This window comes from Cardiocondyla obscurior, linkage group LG05, assembly GCF_019399895.1.
Source record: "Cardiocondyla obscurior isolate alpha-2009 linkage group LG05, Cobs3.1, whole genome shotgun sequence".
In the NCBI taxonomy this organism is placed as follows: Eukaryota; Metazoa; Arthropoda; class Insecta; order Hymenoptera; family Formicidae; genus Cardiocondyla; species Cardiocondyla obscurior.
Genome location: NC_091868.1, coordinates 7,117,669 through 7,134,793, shown reverse-complemented (window position 1 = coordinate 7,134,793; position 17,125 = coordinate 7,117,669). Strand labels below are relative to the sequence as shown.

At 46.1% G+C, this 17,125-nt stretch overlaps 1 protein-coding gene across 3 annotated transcripts in view; it reads right to left on the bottom strand.

The window, feature by feature from the left end:
* The window catches only part of LOC139102485 (caveolin-3), a 124,188-nt gene that overhangs the window by 42,352 nt on the left and 64,711 nt on the right, over window positions 1–17,125 (bottom strand). Inside the window, exons 1-3 of one of the 3 annotated variants that reach the window (XM_070656403.1) lie at window positions 9,914–10,002; window positions 9,545–9,800; window positions 9,388–9,431 (exon numbers count right to left, since the gene is read on the bottom strand). The exons of 1 other annotated variant lie outside the window; for it this stretch is intronic. The gene's annotated coding sequence lies outside the window, so the exon portion shown is untranslated. Of the gene's footprint in view, window positions 1–9,387; window positions 9,432–9,544; window positions 9,862–9,913; window positions 10,003–17,125 lie in introns of those variants that run through there. One more of the 3 variants, XM_070656402.1, reaches the window with a different exon arrangement.

Here is a 17,125-nt window from a genome sequence, read left to right as displayed (position 1 = left end):
AACGCGAATCTCAATTTACGCGGTTTTAATGTCGAATCGGTCCACCGTTCGGCTCGCGGGTATCTCTCGAGAGAAACCTGGAAATGAGATACGTAAAACGAGGTTTATTTCTTTGGCCGACGTTACTCTTTATGGTCCACGACCTGTTGCTATTTTAATTTAAGCGATATTTCTTTCTTTGTATTATATTACGAAGACGTGTTATTCGGATGTGGATTTATGATCTGACACGTTGTAACGGGATATTTACGCAAATACTTGTAAAGATTGATAAAGAAATGTTCGTAATTCAAACTTGATTGTATGATGTTCATACGAATATCGGCGCACGTCCCGTTCGGCGTGATAAACGCAGGAAAGTCGTTTCGGAATTGTTACATGCTCAAAGGAATTCGTTGCCGCAGATCAGTGCGTTTCCCAGGCGGACGATAAAAAAAAATCAACGCGTGACACTGTTCCCTCAAAACAAAGTCTATTTCATTAATCGCGGCGACGTCGCAAATGCCGCGAGTGTACAGAGAGCCGGCGACAAGAATAGAGAGATGAGAGGAGAGTTTAAAAAAAAAAAAAAAAAAAAAAAAAACCGGAGGCGCGCGAGCGTGCGTAAACTCCAGCTGGAACGCATTTTATCCGCTTATCACGTGCCTCAGAATTCGTGCGTTAAGCGATGATAAAATTAAAGTGGAGCGCGGAATAGACCGCCATGACCCAGTTTCTACTATCGACACCCGATAAAGATATTAATAAATCCCGCTCCATGGAGGAGCAATGCATTCGACGTGCACACGAGGAGGGGGAGGGAAAGCAACGGTAAAAAAGCAACACGATTCTTGCGCCATGCGCCGCAGCATCGTTATTCTACAACGTTTATTGCGACGTAGCCTCGCGAGTCGCAATAATTACGACCGATCGCGGCGGGACCGGCCCGATTGGTCTAATCGCGAGCGATATCGCTTGTTCTTGGGACCTTATCGTGTGCGAACCTCGGTCCGATAGTCACGGCGAATCGCGTCGTGAGTGAAAGCAACGTCGGTTGCAGTCCCGCAAGCGCATTCCATCATCCACTTTTTCACGGTAACGACGCCACTTTCCCCTCATTTTCGCGATTCTCTCCCTTCTCTCCCGCTCCGCCTAATCGTCTAACGACGGTTTCTCGGGTTCGACTCTCGCGACGACGCGATGACTCCATTGAAAAGTTAATTCGAAAGTGTCATTAAGCGAGATAAATATTCGGATGCCGGCGACGGAATCGGAGAACCGGGATACGCGAAGCGCGCCTCTCTCTTCCATGTCGATGAGATATCGAGGTCGGAGAGATCTATATACGTATGTGCATAAATATATTTATATACGCGTGCGAAAAGCTGTAATTCCGTATGTATGCGACCGTTGTTTCAATTCTCAATTGTAGGAGCGTTCGTATTTCGCAGTAACGCGCGCCTTGACATCGGTCCGAGTCGACGGACCGACCGACGGATTTGGAAGCGACCGGACCTACTTTTCGTGGCTGCAATTGCGCGGAAAATCGTTTTAGAATAGCCCGCCTGATGTCTCGCTCGATAAAATTAAACGATGAATTTTTATCCCGAGTCGATTTTATTAATATTCGATAGGTTATACATAGTGACGCGTTATGTGGATTAAAAAGCGTAAATTGAGGTTAATTAGGTTCATTATGTCTGACATTTACGCGTTGAACTTTAGGCATTAGGTAATTGTATATTTATTTTTGAAAATCGGGGCACAATTTATTTGTATCGATCAGTTATAATATGTGAAAGATGACTCGGTGAAAATTTCTGTCGCGCTTCACGCACACGTGTGCTCGTACACTCGCGTGGTATGCATTTACAAACGTCCGTGATAAATTGTAATTGATATTCCGCGAGTCTAATCTGTTATATTAAACTGAACATTATAGATTTAAAATAAAATACGTCAACGAGAGATAAATGTTGAACTATGTAATTAGCCGAGTTATCTGCAGTTTCACTTGGGCGACGTGTGTATAATTTAATACGAATAACCGCTGACGTTTTATATATAAAAGTGATAAATCTCGTTTACGCACACACAGTAGCCGTATAACAGTGATACGTAATTTCACCGCGAGCGTAATTGTACACATCAACTATTATCTCTCTCCTATCATTACCCCGTTGTGAATTTTCTATTGGGAAACTCCGGCCGGAACAAATCGTTAATTGCACGTTCCCACGTAGATCATTGTTTCCTGAATAAAGCAGCAAGAATTATTAGATAACGAGGAGAGAAGATCGACCGCGGCTTGGAGAGATTCCGCCTGAAAAGCTCGACCTATTCGACACATTAATTCTAAGACTCGAACGCTGAATCGCAACGTCAAATACATGCGATATGATTTTTACGAGTTTTTATATTTAGTCGAACATCCGACCGTGACAACAATGTCTCTCGTTGCGCGATCGTAACGCGCGTCATCTATAATGATTCGTTGCCGTTAAGACGTTCGTATCTCCCCGATGATTCATCTTTTTCGCCGTTAATCGAAAAAAGATCGGCGCGATCGGGCGATCTCTCGGCCGTCGGGGCATCTTGAGAGATCGAATAATCGCCGTTCGGCCACGTAACACTTACGCGGTAACGAGGATAACTCTTCGCGGCTCGAAAATACAGGCCACGATTAGAAAGGTCCCAACCATCGCGATCGCGTCGCCGTCATGAAATAACATTATAGAGGAAACCGCGGCGGTGGCGGTGACTTGGCTACGCGGCGTTACTGTTTCACGGTGTGCCAGTCTAGTTTAAGTAAAGTAGGCCTCATCGCGCCGCGCGTGCTGCCTAGTATGGTGGCACTTGACCCCAATACCTCTCGCTGCCGGGTCTCTTTCACCACGAATAACCGCCGTCGTTCCTCCATCTTTCCTGTTCCAAAGGAAGTACCGCGTGTAGACCCGCTCGCCGATTAATCCGCAAACATTTGCAGAAACGAGAAAATTGAGCGGGGGAGTAAACGATTCGGAGCGAGCGACACACTTATTACCTCTAATTAAAATAATCTTTGCATATTTATGTTATCTTTCCACTTTGCGACGGTGAGCATTCTTCTCTCGCAAACTCCGCATGCAAGTTGGGAAAATAATCTTAAAAGTGTCAGCGCTTTCGAAAAGAGCGAAGGGAAGAAGGTTCCGTTTCGCGTGGCATCAAACGAGCGGCGCCGAATGTGTTTGAAAGTCTGGCCCGTATGGATTCGAAGGAACGGCAACGCGACGAGAAAACAAGATTGTTGCAAGCATTCGGCTCTCGCGGCGAAGGCCGCGCCATTGTCCCTGAACTTGAATTCGGCCCGTCCGGGCCTCGAAACGAGCCGGGCGGACTCGTTCCATTTGCCTGAGTTCGACGGCCAGGTTCATTGCCTTCGAAAGTTTTTCGAGAGAGTCGCGGTTTCTACGGCTGGAACCGCCTCAAAATTCCCTCGCAACACCTGCGGGATATCCGTCATAGCCGCGTTACGCGCCAAGACGTGCCTGAATTACGCGCTGACGATTGCGATTTCGAAAGGCGCAGAAGTTCATTGCCACCGACGTCAACGTGTAACACTGTTACGTTACGCGTTCCGGGTTTATCCGTCGCCTTTATAACAATACATCTTTCCGAGATTGAAGAATAAATTATAAACAATATATTTATAATAAAATATCACTGTCCACGACAACGGTGTTAAATTTCTAAATTCACCGAATGAAAATCCGTGGCTTCGCGCGATCTGAGACTCGAAGCTCGCGTGCGCAATAAAATTCGTTATCTGCATAAATATTATATGTCGAATAAAAAGCCGAGGATCTTCTCCGAGATAACTACGACGGCCCAACGATGAATCGCTCCGCGGTGCCGCTAGATTCGCGATCGGTGAATACCATCCCGAAAGTCTAGTCCACTTTCTACGACGACAATGGCTCGCGGTGGAATCCGCAGCTTTCCATATTCTTTTCGCGGCGCGGAGCGGAGAGCGCGGCGGCGCCGCGATAGGATGTGACGTGAAAATCTCGCGGCCACGGCGGTTTCACGTTCGAGATCAGAACTTTCTCTCCGGCGACGGTAGCGTGGCACCGCGCGCGAATCGCGCAGTAGTAACGGCCACGATAAAACCAGACTGCACCGACCGGCCCGTTCGGAAAGTGGGTCGTCGCAGTGAAAACGGCCGCGATCGATTATCGCGACATCCGCTCGACGGAAGCAGGGAGTCGGTGCCTCATTGAAGAAGTGACAGCCCAAAATCACGTAAATTATTTGGAGTAAAAGGAAGGAGAAAAGAGGAAAAAAAAAAAAAAGAAAATGTCGCGCCGAGCAAAATAGAACGAGCACGCACGTCGGAGGCCGGGAATGTTTCTGACGCGTAATTTCACGAGTGTTACGCGTTTTTGTATCGTTTTGACATCGATGCATCGCTTGCAGGGAGAAATGAAAGAGACTTTCTCCATTAGACGATTCCCTCCTCTCTCTCTCTCTCTCTCTTTCTCTCCTTCCCTCTCCCTCTTTCGTGGCGATCGGCGTCGCAACGCCACGAGTCTCCTTTTACAGGTAAAGTAACTCGCGAGTAACAGCACACATACACTGCCGCGGATTAGACGCCGATGAAAGTGCGGCGGATGTATAATCATTTAGGTAATCGCTGTGAGACAATCTCTTGGAGAAAATCATCGTGCGCCGCTGCCACGGCCAAGGAAATTGCGCTTTCGATTCCGCGGCTCTTATGTCAAGGAATCGTACTCTCGCGCGTCGCGATTAGGCACCGATAATGCCGCGGTTTCGCCTTTCTACGCCGCGCTAATCGCCATAATTCGTGAAAGTCCCTGGGCTAATTAGCGAAATCGTGTGCACGCGATCACCCTATGAAGGCATCGGCGACACGCGCCCTTCTTACCAAATCCGTCATTCCTCGTTTCTCTAATTAACGATCAAAGGTCTACCTAGAAAAATTGAGACTCCACGTCGGAAGAACGTCAATCAAGGTCAATGCTCTTTCAATATAAAATAAACGTCGATGCAGCATCCGCGAAACAAAAATACCGATGATTACGAATATCACGCGTGATGACAAAAAATTAACTCGTACTAGACGTCAATTTTCACGCAAAAGAATGAGAAAAGAAGGTGGCCGATGTCACGGCGGACGTGAATACCTAGGCAATGAACGTGGGAGATGTCGGACTGTTTTCCATTCCGCCGTATTGCGGCCAATGGAAAGCTGAAAGTTTCATGAAAGTGCATCGCGTGCCGGTAGTTACGCATTTGTCGAGGGTACTGCGGGGGAGGAAACAAGAAGAGAAGGAAGCCACGAGGGGGAGAGAAAGGGGGAAGAAATCAGAGAAAGAGGAAAGACCCCGCTTGTCAGCCGATCCCTCCGTCACCTCGATATAGAGAGATCCTTCCGCTCTCTTCAGAGTCATCCAAGTTCGGATCGAAACCTTTCGGGGAAGGGAAGCTGCAGCAATTTCTCATTCCCGCGTTTGACGCGTGCAGCATAATTTCGCAACGTGGTTTCTTAAATCGGGCCGTAATACCGCATTATGAAATCCTGCGTGCGTAATTGCGCCATAATTTCGCGTTCTCCAAGTAAAGCCGGCGGATCCGCGAAGCTTTAGATTCGCTCGCGATTTCGTCATATCGCGTGCGCGCAACGCCTTGAGGAGTGTTCGTTATCAGTGGTTGCGTGCGTGCGATGGACGCGCGATATGTATTCGACCGCGAGAAGCGGCCGCCTTCTCTCACACGAGAGCCCGTAATTATGTCAGAGAAAATTGTCCGCGGACCTTGGCTGTAAATCTCGAATCCGAGTCGTAAAGCGATCGGTTCAAGGATACCGCAAACGGCGAGCCGCGAGATTGAATAAAAATCTCTCACGGTGAAAGTATCAGCGATCTGCGCAAACGTCAAAACTGATGGTAATGCCGAATCGATGCATCCCAGAACCGTCAAACTATAGCAAAAGCAGAAATTCCAGTTCGTTCCGTCATTAAGTTTTTTGTTTTTTTTTTTCTTATGTTTATTTCGTATTTTATCTTCCGATTAAACACGATCAGCATTGCAAAGACTTTATCTTTAAAAAAAAACTATTAGATTAAATCAAATTGTTGCTGCTTTTTCGCGTTGCTGATTAATTCTCTCATTTGTAATCTCAGTTATAGCCAACAAGATGTTGAGATATCGCTTATCAACGCGTCGAATTAATTTCTTTTACATTAAACGGCTTATAAATAAATATCATTAAGCACAGAAATCAGCGGGAGTAGTTATTAATTTCAATGACGAGAAACTAATGACCGGCCGTGCCATCCCACGATTTCAAAACCCGACGGTGGTCTATTCTAACGAGATCGCTGGCAGCAATGTGACACGCGCGCGTCGGAAACGATCACGCGGGCGCTATCAAGAGAAAGAGAAAGGTGAAGTGCACGCACGTTGCATCGGCGTGCACGTCGCCGGAGAAGAAAGTGCAACGCGAGGATGACGTCTCCGTCCCGCCTCCTCTGCGTCGTCGTCGCTGTTCAACCGGTGTTTCCGTTCACCGGCAATTCCCACCTCGACGTCGGACTCCCCGAAGAGTTACGCGGTACCTTCACCGCGTGTACAACCTTCCCCCTGCCGCCACGATTTATCCCTCCCCCGGATCCCTTCACCTCCCCGCGGCGCGAGAACTCCAAAGTCAACGAGAGAGAATCGGACCTACCTCAAGTCGTCCTTGCGCCGGAATCGATCACCAAAAGACGGAACTCGGCGACGAATTTCGTGAAAGCGCCGGGAACGTTTCTTTTCACGAGACGAGGATTCGAAGAATTAGTTGGCCAGGACGACTCGAGGGCCAGGTTTTGAGCGGCTCTTTTCACCTCGAGTCGCGAATTAGTGCTAATAAATTTCGAGCGCGTACATTAAAAAGCTCTTTCCCGCGGCAAGAAACAAAAGTGATTAAGCGCACGCGAGATTCGGCTGCAATTTACCTGCGGAACCTTCGCAGTTGGAACTTGATCCTCGCATATCGCACCGCGGCTCGGTCAACTTTCTACACGACTGCGATTTTTTTTTCCCCGGCGCTAGCCTCGTTTCGACGATACAAAACCGTTACGTAGTCGCGATCCCCGATGCGCATCGGAGCTTTCACGTGACATACTAAAATGCACGCGAAATGTGCATACTGAGGTACATCGGAATCATTAAATCCGATATCGGTGACTAATAGAGCGTTACGTGTCGCCATATACGCAAAACTGTGACGGCATTAGCCGACAACGACCAGTGATTAATTAATAGCGTAATCTGTATTCGCAATTAGTAAAAGATCACAAAAGATACAGAAAGTAATAGAAATAAGACGCGTAAAAAATATTCGAAAGTTAAAAAACATTTGTAACGGAGAGATGGTGCAATTAAGTCATTGCTTTTCTCTACATATACATATAATACTATATTTATAATCACCATTGTTTATTTCGTGTATTCTTACGGTAAGAATCAATTTCATTATGACTCCGCGGTTTCCGCTTTGTAACTGGAATTTCTACGCTCGTTTCTGCCTAATTTGAAAATAAAAGATAATAAGAGAGAAAGCTGGTAATCCGAAGAAATGCCGCGGCAGCCGCTTTGCCCTCCTATTTAGCCGCAAGCGCGCGAGAACGTACTTTCATCGAGTCGTTTCGCTACTCCCGATTTGAAATTCATCGCGGATTATATTGGAAACGCAGCCTTGTTCCGAAAATTACGCTCGATCATCGTGCCTGCGCTTTTGAGGTCACCCGCGCTACAAATGCTGCCGAGGAGGCTCTATCTTCCGGTTTATCGTCGCGCGCGCGCCAAATAATACGCGATAAAACGCTAACAGCTCCACATTATCTCGCGCGTTCTACTCAAACAAATATTATACAACAGATTAGAACTAAATATCGCGACACTTCATCTTATTGCGTAATCCTCGCGGTGTGCGACGCGCGCGCGAGACCTAACGAGCCACAAACGAACGCTCGTCCGCATTATGCGTAGCCTTGAGGCAAATGGGTCACCCGATACGGCGATAACAATTACCGCCCCGATATTGGTTTCTTGCGCTGCGAACGAAAGCGAGACGTCCTATGCGAAAGACTGAACCAGTCCGAACGATTTGCAAAAGAATTAGTCACGATTACATAATTAATTATATAATTGATCGTCGCTCTAGCATCGGTAATCATAGTGGACGATCGGCTTCTCTCTTGTCGTCACGATTGTTTCGAAATTATTGCCGCGAGCAGAGAATAATTTCGTCGAAATCAATGTAAATATATGAGTAAAATTAAGATGCGGAATAAGAAAACGGCTAGTTAGTCATATTCGATAGTTATAATTAAAGCGTAATATCTTGTTTTACACGCTTATTATGACCAATCGTGCCTGCGACATTCAATTCACTCGTAACAATGAATCATAAGCTGCAGCCTGATAACTCGCGCGTACATTTGTACACGTAATTCTTAGCTGTGGCAAATAACCGCCGAATGTTTCATCATCAATGCGACGTTCCGTCGTCGAGTCTACATGTTTTGTGTTATTGAAATTACTTGGCTGATTAATCATCACGGCCGGACGATAACCGTCGACCGGCTATTAAAAAATAATATCGCTTATCATCGATGAAATTACGACCTTGTAGTGTCCATCGAAATGTCGTTCGAAAGTCGTTCGCATTATGAACACGGATTTTTCTTTCTTTTATTTTTTTTCTTTTCTCAATCCGAGATCGCGCATTGTTCGCAGTTAGCCGGATCTAATCAGCGAAAACGCGACATATAAAATTGAGTGACTCGGACAAAAATTGATGCGTCGAAAATGCACAGAAGCGCAATGCATCGGCTATTGTTACGAAAAGATAACGATGCGGGCGAATGAGTGCGTCACTAATGATTATCGCGTGGTGATAAGCGGACAAGGGGAAGAGCGATACGATCGACGATACGTGTTTGCAATGACATTAGACGCGCTATGAGCTAATTGCGCAACGAATTTGTTTATTCGCTCGCGCGAGTCATTTCGAAATCGACTTCGTAATCGTCCGTTGGAGACAAACAGGTGCACACACGAGACCGAGGTTGTTCCGTAATCTGCGATTTCTAAGAACAAATCGATACGAGGGAGAAGCGAATAAAGAGAGTCGAGAGGGTAATTCCCCCCGTGTATGAAGAAATCCGCGAACGCTACGTCGAGATTGCGCCCGCTTTTGAAAACTCGATCGTAGCCACAACAGGTGTTCACAATCAAAACCGATAATCCAATCGCACAAAAGAACGTAAAAATTATATTTTATTCCGCGTCGTACATCCATGAATCGTATATTTTGTACATATACTACATACGTATTACAAAAAAAGTCATACGACTTACCAATCCAAATGAGCTTCAGCGGAGTTGAAAAATACTGCCATTGACTGTAACATAAAAAAAAACCATTAATGAAGACATGTATATTAGTTACAAAAATTAATAAAAAAAGTTAAAGTTTTTATTTAATAAATATTTTATTAAAAAAATTTTTTCTCACCTAAGAGTTGCTCCGACGATGCAGGATGCCCCCCGGGCCTGCTCCTCCTCTCAGATGGGACGTGTCGAGTCATCCTTCCGCGCCGCGCACAAGACACTCGCGAACACCCCGACCGTGATTTTACAATTCGCGAAATTTACTGATCACTGTCGCGCGTTATTTTTCGGCGCTCCTGAAAAAGAAAATCCTGAAAAAGAAAACAGGTTACTGACTTACCCAATCTGCATACAGCGGAGTTGTAAAATTCTGCCGGTGGCTGTAACATAAAAGGAAATATATTAATGTAGACATGTATATTCGTTTAAAAAATAAATTAAAAAAAAAGTAAAGGCTTTCTTTTAAGATTTTATTAGAGAAATTAATGCTTACCTAAAAGTTGCTCCGCCGATGCAGGATGCCTCCTGGACCTGCTCATCCTCTCAGATGGGACGTGACGAGCCATCCTTCCGCGCACTAGTCACTCGCGAACGCACTCCCGTAAAAAGAAAAGCGTAAAAAAACCGCCCGAATATTTTGCGAAACTCACGGAACGACCGACGAACCGGCTGCGACACGTGCTCTTCTCACACGGAGAATTACACGTACTCTCACACGGATTATCGCGCGTACTCTTCTCACACGGAGTATCGCGCGTACTCTCCTCACACGGAAAATACGGAGGAGAAGATATTTTTCGTGCCGGGCGGATTTTCATTAAACGGAAGAACGTATTAATTCCAGCACGACACGCGGTCTGCGTAGCGCGTATGTACGTGTGTGCTCGCGCGACCGCTAGAGAAGGACAAAGCGAGAGTGGGGGTAGTGGGGGAATATACCTAGCGCGCGGCACGTAGGCTCGCGCTCGCTCTCACCCCTTCCCACCCCCGTCCCCCTCGCGACTATCTATTCCTATCTATTCGTTACTTCCGTTCGATTTAATTGTAATATTTAATTAGTACTATGTCCAGACAAAGACGGTACTTCCACTAAGTCGTTCTCGATCTCGAAAATCGCGAAGACCGTCTTTGCCTAGACATATTAATTAAATATTACAATTAAATCGAATCTCAAAAACTTGCCAGTCGACGTTGACTCTCGCTTGGCGTAAAGCAAGCCAAGCGAGAGAGAACTACTCAGCGTTGGTTTTAAGCAGCGACAATTAAAAAGTTAATTTATGCGTCACCCACCAATTTTTTAAGATAGGATTCTTTAATTTTAAAAAAACTAAACTCACGTTTGTTATCTAAAGAAAAAAAGAACAAAAAAAAATGAAAAACGTATGTAATGCTATAGATTTCTAAAAATTACATTTTAAAAAATATAAAAATAGATTTAGTTATATAAGAAATAAATAAATTAAAAAGAAACTCTTCTAACTGTACATCGTATCATCGTACGTGTTACGTGTACGTACATATAATACACGGAATCATTAAACAGATATCTATCTTGATAAGTTAATGAAAATGTATCTGTAGAGAGATCGCATTCAAAACAGCAACAATTATTGATGTAAAATAATTTCTATTGGCACAAATAACCCCTCGAAAAAGCATTGGCAGCGAGATGGCGTATAATTATGTTACGATAAGAGCAAACGTTTCGCGCCTATCGTGCGAGAATTCACAATTATTGCATATGCAATTAAATAACGATGTGGTTTATGTAATAACCGCGGAATAGGCGCGGAAAACAACGTTGCTTGTTTTCCCGAACAAATAATCGGCTGTGTCGGAACGTGCCGACCGGAATCGGCGAACGATTTGTCCCAATTAACCGCGGCGACAATTGGAACAAAAAGAGTCGAAGGCAAGCAGCCGGAAATAGACGTCGTTCACGACGAGGCCCGTCGACTTCCTTTTATGCCGTCGGCGATAACACCGGCGCGCGACAATGAAATTAGACGGTGAGTAGACCAGTGGGACGTGGAATCGGTCGGAATGCAAAATCGACGACCGGAAAGACCGCGAATGACCGGATGCCGAGGTCGAAAATAGACCCGCGGCAGAATTCCCGATCGGGAATGCCGAACGGAATCTCACTTCGAATTCCGAGGGAAAGTGTAATATAATATATTACGTTAATCTCGAAAGGTGGAGGCAACGAACGCTCTGAGCCTTGCGACCGTGAAACGAAAATAACAGCGCAAGATAAAGCTAAGAGAAAATTAGAGCACTCTAACGTAATTAAACGTACGACATTGTTAAATTCTTTTTAATATCCACTGACTTCGAGCGGCTTGTCGTTAAGTACAAGTCTCGCAGTATCGCTGTATTACTTTATTATTATTATTATCTAAATTATTAACTTATCTCTAATATTATAAATGTAAAGTAAAATACGTCTGAATAATTACTTCCAAACCTCGAGAGATAAGAAAAATAATAACCGCGTTAAATACTTGGAGGAAAAGAATAGAGAATCGAAGAGTGGACTGGCGACATTTAGTTGCACGGCAATCGTTCTTCCGGGTGACTCACCAATATGATAAAGACCGAGCGGCCTTACAGATTTCACGCCGTACAAAGAAATGCCCTCGCGCCTAGGTTGAAGCTAAGTTTTTTTTTCGCTGGAACTGTCGTCAGAACGCATCTGATAATTCGAGTTACAATTAGATCTTGATCACGATAGGCCAAGCTGTTATCAGGACGCGCGTCGATCCACGCGTCTCGCTGGCCGCAAGACAACGTATAATTAATTAGCTATTATCTTCATAAACTGCGGGGCATTTACTGCACCTGGCTAAGCCTCGACGATTCGCAGATCGATATCCGACACGTCGGTTACGCGATAATCGGCCGAGATACGATCTCGCGACCGCAGCCGCGTCACCGTTGTTCGTCACTTTACAGTTTCTGCCGGGTAGAGAACGTCGGCCTTCGGCACCGTGCTCGTCCGTGAACGCGACAGAATTTTCTTTGATCCACGTCACCTCGCCCGCCGTAATAGATGCACCTGCGCGATGTTTCAATCCCGCGCGAGGCACCCACGCGGAAAACGCGCGATTCAGCCGGCGAGGAACCTCGTTTTCCTCGCGAGAGCTCGTGCGTGGCCTAGGAATGAATGATCGACAGCGAGACCTAATGCAGTTAAAACGCAATACGCGGCGATAGGCAAGAAGTAAAACGAGGGAGAGCGAGATAGGAGCCTACGTCGCTAACGGCAACTAAAAATCCCGCGTCGAGGGAAACCTCATTAGCTCCGATTGATTAATGGCGTTAAATCGCGATATTACGCACGCATCTCGCATCGCAGATTTTACTACTCGAGGCGTATTTTTATATAACGGCGCTACAACTATTTTATGTAACGCTCTCTCACGGCAGCGGGTACTCGTTACAGCACACAAGGTAACGCGCGAGCGGTCTATCTTATAATGAATTACACGCGTCGTAATCGCGTAGCCGCGTACTCGCTAGTAATCAGCGATTATCTGGCTGACACTATTTCGCGCAATATCCTCGTAATACTCCGGGAAAATTGTTATTATCGGAGCGCGATCAATTAACGTTTCGAGCGTATCGGAGGGGAAAAAAAAAGTGTCGGAACAAAATGTCGCGGGTAATGAATCAGCGTTAAACGGAGCGTCGTTGTGGCCCGCAAAAGTAAAGGAGAATAAGAAATTATTATTTTTTTTTTTTTTTTTTTTTTACACGACGGTCGCGCTGGTACCGTTAGCGGAGCCATTACGGCAAGGTGAAATGACACACGCCGCCTCGCCAAAAGGGAAATGTCATTGGCGATTTTATCGCGGTACCTGCTCTCGTCTAATCCGCCGTTTCACCTTCGACACTGCCTTCGCATTTAACACGCCGACTGCCATCGATCACGGGTGATTTATGCTCGTGCGTTTCGCGCTCAGAAACGAGACGACGGCGAGAAAAATTAATCGGAACACGTCCGAGCAGCGCGAGTATCGTTATCGCTTGCCCGTCCAGTGGCATGAATATTGACACAATTGTCCCACAATCGGAATTTAAATCCCAACTCGCGCGAAATTGCTCTAATTTAAAGAAACCTGCGTTTAAAAAGATTGCGATCGCGAGTTATTCTCGCCGGCACCGTGGCAAAAATAAAAGCGATGAAATAAAACCGACCGAAAAAAATTGGTTCTTTCGATAACCACGGCGGGGTCGCCGCCGATCGATTTTCGGGCCACCTGTCGTGCAACGCGATCGGCGGACAGAATGGAAATCTAATCCCGTCTCGCGGGCCAATGCCGACCGCAGCATACACCGCCTTACATCGCGTTACGTAATGACGATTATACAAGAATCACATGCCGCGCGTCGCGGCTGTCGGATCAGGGCCAGCGGTGTGCGTTATTACGTAGCGAATAAATATATAATTGGGCTTGGCTGCATCTCTTGCGCGCGCGCGCGCGCGGGGTAGGCTTGATTCAAGGCTGGGTCCATGACATAGAATCTCGCTCTCGCCGCCGCTCTCGCGAATTGCGTCGCATATTATAGCGCGATCATTAGAAAATCGCGCGATCGTCCTCCCGACAGTCTCCCACGATTTTTCATCCCCTGCCCTTTCCGTCCCTCCGTCGTTGCGACGTATGCGGGCTGCGCTCCTAAGAATGTTTCGAAGAGGCACGTTATGCGAAGTAATGCGACGCAAAGACAGTCATCTCGGGTGGTTAACAATGGACGGACGCGACGCTCAAAGCGGCCGGCAAAGCTGCGCTGTTATTTAATCGCGCGCAAAAGTCTCATTAAAATTTCACCTACGTCAATCGTAAAATTGAGTCCCGTGACGCGAAACTTAATTAGGAGAAGCTGTCCTGGCGAGAGAGAGAGAGAGAGAGGCGACGCAGCGCGCTTATCTCTGCGCGAAACGACGTTTGCGTTCCCTAGCATCGCGAAAACAACGATAAGCGAGGCTGCGAAAATAATAAAAGTTGAACGAACGCCCGGCGGCATTCCGCGCATTATTCTGAAAAATAGCTCGGGCCGACGAGAAACACGTTCGACAGTGTCGTTGTTAACCCTTCATCCGTGCCATATTTTTTTTTACACCCCAGATTTCTGAAAGACTCTCAGACTCCTCCAAACGCGTCTCTATATAAAGCCAATTTTCTATCAAGGTTTCAAACTTTGACGCGCCCGCTGAAAGGACCAAAACGAGATACAAAAATTTTCATGCCGTACAAGTACTCAAGAACCTTCGCGGTATCTTTCCGTTGACGAGACCTTGCTCGTATCTACACGCGTAAAACGGATACAACTCTGAAACAGCACCGAGAACACGTAACGAGAAGTAACCAATAACAACGTGCGTAAACACGTATAAATTACACGCGTGACGTAAAATTGATCCGGTCATCTAATTAGTGTCAACGAAGGCTCGCGTGTTGCCCGATTTTCTTACAAAACAACACCGGATTCAAATAATAAAAAAAAAAAAAATAAATAAATTATTTCCTCTGGTAAAGAGCGCGTTGCCTCAATGCGAAGACCGAAGCGTTTTTCTCGCGTGGCATTCGATTAAATTGCTTAAAGGTCGTGGCGAATCAAACGCCACTTTTGTAATGCCCGTGCGCGCTGACCGACATTGAACAGCGACATTGGAAAGATTGCGCCGAACGGTTTAAAATCGAGAGACGGCGAACAAAATTTTTACCTATAACAATTTTAATTCTAAAAAAAATGTGATCCTGTCGCAACGAGCCACGTTAAGCTCGCAGTTTTTCTTTCTCAGGCGAGCAGCCTGCGGACTTCTCGATCGAGATTCCTCGTAATGCGATGACACATTTTTTTCATTGGAAAACGTGTCAGTGAAACTATAGTTACGCCGCGATATTGCGTTGCGATTAAAACCGTCGGTGCACGCTCGTCGGGAAACATCGTATCTTTTATCTGCAATTGCACTTGTAAAAGCGAGGCGCGTCGCTTATCATCCGACGGAATCTAAAAAGATTGACCGGCTATCGGCGCGTCACAACGAGGAAAAAGCGCCGCGGCAGCGCGTTCAACGATCCCTTTTTATTTTCGTCGAGGTAACGCCGAGGTGACTAGTTCCGACGAACGCGCGTCTGGTACGTTCAGATAAAAAGAGTTACCCTGACGCAATCGCGCGTGTTTCGATAATAATACCCCAATTCGCGGAGAGAGAGAAAAAGAGCGAGAGTGTGAAAAAGAAAGAGAGAAAGAGCAGACCAGTTGGCGTACCACCCGACGGCTGCGCCGAAATCCCGCGCGAGACGTGGTCAAGCACGGATCGATGCGTTAAACGCGATCGCCTCCAAGGCGAACCGGCCGACTTCTCGTGCCGTCGGTTCGCCACCGGCGCGTTTATTTGTTCTCAATCTACGAAACGAGAAATAAAGCTGAGACCCCGAAGGCGAGTGGCTGCGCCTGACCGATTATTTCGATACCGCAGCCAGCATACGAATTTGGGTATCCGTTTTACTGGGAAGCTTGAAAATCACGCCACGTTCCGTTTGAAAACAAAGTTCGCTTATAACATTATCGCGTACTTTCTAGCTCCAGGAGCGCAGTCCACATTTTCCCGCAAATGTACGTAACTCGAGGTGATTGAGAGTGAGCCGCTGGTAGAATTTTACGGATATCGCTTGTACACATAATTGCCTCGAGGAATCGCGATACCCAGATAATACGCGCCACACGTCTGGGCACCTGTCTATCACCCGAGATCGCTAATTAGCCCCCCGAGATTTAATATCTGCGTAAAAACTTTTCGAGCACCCTTCAACCTGTTTGCGCGAAAAATGGTGAAAGCGTTTCGAATGGTAGCGTTACACCTTACGATGATTTCGCGCGAAACAACATGCATGCGCTACATTGTTTTATTGCATATTATTTTCCAAGCGGAACCTGGATACCCCGGTACCCGCTAATTATCTTGTAATAAAGTGGGTACCCGGATATCCAGGTAATACCTAAGATAATATCCTATAAATACCCGGATGTTTTTTAAGCGTCCGTGTGTAATCTGTGCACACACGAATATTAACCGCGTTAGCTCTGTGCTCGCAATTTATTCGTAATAGCCGCCGATGATAATAAATAATCTTACTCTTATTCTAACATAAATTCGTAGACGTAAAAGGTAAACCGCACCCTATCAATTTAAAATTGCAGCTATGTAACGCGATAAATGCCGCTTACGTTTCAATTAATTTTCTTACTTTGTTGATTGGTTTAGAAAGGAATGTGTCGTAATTATAGAATTGTATAATTCGGTAATCAAAAAAAAAAAAAAAACACAGCACTCGTCTGATTTGATTAAAAACGGGAGTAAAGAGACAATCCCATCGGCAGCGGCAGCCCGTTGGAATCCTTCTAGGGTACGAGAAAACACGTCGAATGACAAATCCCTTAATGTCGGGTCCGGCGATTACGTCGATCGACCGACTGCGGTTTTCTCGCTATCTTGTCTACGACGGTCGGTCGATCGGGCGTGACTTAACCTAACGACAATGCACTTTGTTCGTGGACAACAAAGAAGACCAACGAGACCTGCGAGAGCGAACGAAACAGCGGAGTGATTTCGCTGTGCGAGACAGAGAGGGAGGAGAGGAAAAAAAAAAAAAAGAGGAAGAGAAAACGACGCCGGATGGCGCGGGAGAAAGAGAGA